This window comes from Mytilus californianus, unplaced genomic scaffold (assembly GCF_021869535.1).
Source record: "Mytilus californianus isolate M0D057914Y unplaced genomic scaffold, xbMytCali1.0.p SCAF_6, whole genome shotgun sequence".
Classification (NCBI taxonomy): domain Eukaryota; kingdom Metazoa; phylum Mollusca; class Bivalvia; order Mytilida; family Mytilidae; genus Mytilus; species Mytilus californianus.
In genome coordinates this window covers 109,795,149-109,800,471 of record NW_026262712.1, presented here as the reverse complement: position 1 = coordinate 109,800,471, position 5,323 = coordinate 109,795,149, and the positions used below count along the sequence as shown (strand labels likewise).

Below are 5,323 nucleotides of genomic sequence, written 5' to 3'. Positions count from 1 at the left end.
CTGTCCCAAGTCAGGAGCCTGTAATTCAGTGGTTGTCGTTTGTTTATGTGTTGCATATTTGTTATATTCGTTCATTTTTTGTACATAAAGTAGGCCGTTAGTTTTCTTGTTTGAATTGTTTTACATTGTCATTTCGGGCCTTTTATAGCTGACTATGCGGTATGGGCTTTGCTCATTGTTGAAGGCCATACTGTGACCTATAGCTGTTAATTTCTGTGTCATTTGGTCTCTTGTGAGAGTTACAAGAGACCTATCTCATTGGCAATCATACCACATCTTCTTTTTTATATTTACATCAACAGATATAAACAATTCACCAAAGTCAATGTGAGACAACAAAACTTAGTGGTAAGATCTCTGAAATTTTTTACACGGTACAAGTTTTTCTCATTGTTGGAGATTGTACGGTGACAGTAACACCTGTAACTGCTTAAACCCATTTCTTATGCACTTTAATTCGATAAACTCACTGAATATCATACCACATCTCCTTATTTTTATATGCATTACAATTTACATGTGCATGTAATTATAAATATATATATATCAGAACAAAATTCATTGCGTCACTTTTATTTCTGCATCCTTTGGCACAATACAAGTTTTAAAATTACACAACATAAAACAACTAAATGTTATTTCAGATGAAAGTTTTGTTTCAGTTCCATTCATAGGATTTGTTAGAATTTTGTATGTTTTGCCAAGTCCAATAATTCGCTCTATGTGCACATGTTAATTGGAGACTTTTCTATCCCGTATAAGAGTTTTGGAACTAATTCTGTTTCTTTTTTTGAAAAAAGTTAGCAAACAAATCTTGCACATTTAAACCTTTGTCTGCCATCACACTGTCACCTGGATCACATAACTGAACTACATTTTGTATTCTACATCTTTCAACTATTTCATAGTCACTGGTAGAACCAACATATGCAGTAGAGACATAGTTGACTAAACCACCAGGCGTCGAACATACAAGTATTTTCAGTGTTTCTGTTTTTATATGATGAAAAGGTTGCCTGATCTCTAGGAGCTTTAGTTTTATCACGGGATATTCTGTGCTGTCAATAATAATCCAAGTCGTAGGAAACTTTAATTTGAAGTTGGATGGCGAAAAATGCCTGACTAAACCACTAGATGGCCAAGTGTTAGCCTCACACCACTGTTTAGGCATAAAAACAATCCATGTATATACACAATATTCTTAACACTAGATTCAATCTAGAATCTAGAAAGTTCAAAGTTGGTTGTATAATGCCTCAATTTCATCAAAGTCATAAAAAAACTGATTTTCAACTGACACCCTATCAATTTGAAAATATATGTATCTCAAACAATGTGCTGTTGGACCAAGTGTGGTCAAAACAAATAAAAATTTAGTATACAACTCTAAACTGGTATAAAAATGCATGGCTGTGTCACGTGTCTTCATTTCAAAATTCTCTGCTGAAAACATAGACATTGATGGTGTTTGCGTAATTTCATCTTTGAAGCTCAACATTAGCTCAGCAGTTGGTGGTGGACAGTTATAAATCCTTTCTGCAGTATGAATGACTTCTTTAGGAAAACCAACTTTACAATCAAAACTTTCCTCTAGATTTCTACTACAATATTCATCAAGTTTAGTTCTTTTGTTTTCACAGGAAACTGCCCTGATTTTTCTTTTTGCGGACGATTCAGTCTCTTGCTTGGTCCAGGAAAATAGGCTGGGAATGGCAGTAGACTTAGGTCTCTGTATGGTGGGTTTGCGCCCTGAAAAAGGTTATAAAACATTAGTTTTTTGATAATTAAATGAACTTCCATTAGCAATGTATACTTTGTATTACCTGGCGAAATATTAACTAGATTTATTCATTACAATCTGGATAAAACTATGTTTGCCTGATTCAATGTATGTTATGTAAATCCAAAGGACAAACAATGAGAGACTTATGCAACAAACGTACATTGTTTGTACCTAAATAACTATAATATTGATGAGAGCATGTCATTGTTTTGTTCCTGTTAACATTGTCATTGTTATTTTTCAAGAAAGTCTATGAGGCATAGATTATGCATTCCTGTCATTACTACATTAGCATAATTAGTGCTAAAATAATTCTCAGTATGATATACCTCTTGTAAGAAATCATTATAACTGTAGCAATCACCAAAAAATCTCAAACAGATCACATTGAATCGTAATCCAAAAAATTATGACGTCTTGAATTAACCACCCCCTTTTATTCTAAAACGATAATTGCGGTTGTAAACAGGCTTTGGTTTATTCGCATGGCGATTACATATATAACTATATATTTCAAAAAGAAAATAGAGTTTTACCATGAATAGTTTCCTGCACGTAGTCTTTTTCAGTAAAATGTGCCTTGCAAACAACAGCTGATTGAGATGGACTCCACGATGAAATCGTGTTCTCGTCCAATCTGCGTTTGGGCCATGGCGTTGATCCAACTTTTCCTTCTTTTTAAGTCATTTGGAAATGCATGTCCTTCTCTTAAATGACATCCAGGTACACAACAACAAGTACTTGGCATCGTTAATTTAAAATGTAACTGAAATAGTTGCACAGTGCAGAAACCGGAAGTTGAGGAACAGGATCGGCTACTTCGGCGCCACCTATTCAGGAACGATAATTTGCTACTTTATATAACTGCGAAATAACAATAACGTTAGACGGGTTCACGTGCATAAACAGAAATGCGCTTTAAATTGTATAATATAATTAATGTTCAGTCGACTCTTAATTATTATATAAACGACTGAAATGATTTATAAACATCTAGATTGCAGATAACACTCGAAATTAACCCGAGCTCTTTCCACACGGAATTCAAATAATTCTAGTTTGTCAATCGGTTGACTGCTTATAATGCAAAATACAAATATATCAAAAGTTTTTAAAACTAACAAAACACAATGATCGTTTCTCTATTTCCCAATGTAAATGAAATGAAACAAAAAACATTTTATATCACAATAAGAAGAGGAGAGAATTCAACATTTCCGGATCTACTTGGAGCCTAATGACCCCCCACGTAGATAAGTTGGATATCGCGGAAGGAAGGATTAACCCGGCAACTAGAAAGGCATTAAAGCACTGCCTTTAAAAATGAGTTGAAAAGAGCTTAACTCATCAGAAAGACAGGAAGCACCAAAAAAAAAAAAAAAAAAAAAAATCGGTAACAAAAAGACAGAAAACACCAAGTACCGATATAAGAATACTCGTAGTAAATACTGGATGTTTTATTAGACATACATACAGCATCCCATGGACACATACTCCACTTCTCTTTGACGTCACTATCACTGAATAATTTCAAAGTTTGGTAGAAATGTTGATCGCATCTATTATCATGATTGGACTAAAATGAAGGATACCGCAGATAGTTAGGTCTGACCTATATTTTGACTTGTACCCAGATATTGAAAGTGTGGGTCGGTTGAGGACTAAATGTCCTGACGAAAGTTTGATTTTGATTTGATTTTTTTGGTGTTTTAACGCCACTTTTAAGCACCGCTTTTGGGCTATTTCGTGGCTGCCAGTTTTTATTGGTGGAGGAAGCCAGAGTGCCCGGAGAAAACCACCGACCTTCGATAGGAAAACTGACAATCCTAGTCAATTAAGATTGGAGTCGAGTGCACCCGCACGAGCGGGGTTAGAACTCACAACCTCAGTGTTGACTGGCTAGTGATTACAGTAGTAACTACTTAGACCACTCGGCCACCGAGCCCCCTTTTCCTGACGAAAGAGAAAGGACTCTAATTTTCACATAATTATAAACTAGCTGTACATTTGTGTCTGAAATTCAAGCAGAACCTACATACATCTTAACAAAACTTTCTACCAAAACAGTACAGCACAAAAATAGACATAAATAAAAGAATGGATTGTCAGTATAAATCCAAAACACAAATTCTTAACGCACTGCCAAATGCTTAACCGAAATTCTTTCCTAATATATATAACTAACATCAAATCACACCGAGCGTCAGAGTAAGTACTGTGACAAAAAAAGGATAAAATATTGGACTTCTCTACCCTTTTCACAAGGAATGAATGATCCCTTCTGCTAACTTTTCAGACTAATGGAATAGATTAATTCAACATATCAATTTCCAGTGAGAGTCGAAATCCCCGTACGCCATTCACCACGGTCACTGCAGAAACTACTTATCAGGTGTATTGTTAATCTGTTCTCGTCCTTAATATACATGAAATATTTGCCACTGGACATTTAGAATACAATCCACAATCAATTCACCTATATTTAAGAAAAAAAAAAAACCGACGTAAATACAGATATATTGTTTCTGTAAGTGAGTCTGCTTTGTATCTGTTACTTGCAGAGAGATGACTGGGTAAGTTGAGACAATATAATAGAGGTTTTCTGCTAGCAAGGAAGCTTTGCAATAAAGCATTCTGAATGTTTGAGTTCAGTAATCTCTACAAAGGTTTATTGGACGGCATTAGAAGTTGGTTGGCTGTATATCTGCATCACAAGTGACCACAGATATGTGTCATTCTTCCAAATTTTCCTAGTAAATGGCATCCGTGCATGCCACTTGTCAATATATGTTTTGCTTTCAAGGGATAGAATAGTCCTGGTAGGTATGACCTAGCATTTTCTTTTCGTCTTTCAATGAGTTTTATTGAAATGCAAAGTTAAATAGGATATTGCTACTTTTCTATAGCACTATATAGGATTTCAGGGCGGAAAGAAAATGACTCATTATATCTACCAGAAACCCCATTAAGGCAGTTCAAATAATTATTTTTGTGACATGTGGTAAAGCGACGATAAAATGCTAATTGAACAATATTCATATATATATATTGTTTTTAATAAGACTGTATACCCTTTGGTATCCTCTCACTTTCTTAAAAATTTCTGACTGCCATATAATAAGGTTTCATCTGTACAAAATCTTCTGAAATTATAAGTGTACATTAAGCTTTTGTATGGTTGATACAACTTTCGGTTGTAATTCAAGAAAACCAAAACCAAGAGTTATTTCCCTTTAGCATTGAAATTCCCACAAACAGACTATTTTGAGTAACCTGAAAGACAAGAAACAAATTATCAAAGTAAGTTGAATTCATTTATGTATGCTCAAGCTATTTTGATGTTATTTACATACACAAAAGAGTTTTAAGGACATTTGTTAAAGTTGTTTTTCCCTGGTTGCTGTCTCATTGACATATTCCTTCATTCAAATTTACTTGTTTTCAGTTTGAAAATGTTACACACTGCTTGTTAAAGCCTAATATGTTGCATAAAAGTAAAGAACAGTAAATGAGTTCAACCTACACACCCAAAGAGTATAA

The 5,323-nt window shown here is 34.4% G+C and overlaps 1 long non-coding RNA gene across 1 annotated transcript; it reads right to left on the bottom strand.

Annotated features, from left to right (window-relative positions):
• Nucleotides 1-557: 557 nt before the first annotated feature.
• LOC127704858 (uncharacterized) lies at nt 558-2,748 on the bottom strand. Its single transcript, XR_007983550.1, has 2 exons — nt 2,320-2,748; nt 558-1,749 (listed from the first exon to the last, which is right to left on the bottom strand). It is a non-coding gene; the product is annotated as an uncharacterized LOC127704858 (long non-coding RNA).
• Between the last annotated feature and the right edge of the window lie 2,575 nt (nt 2,749-5,323).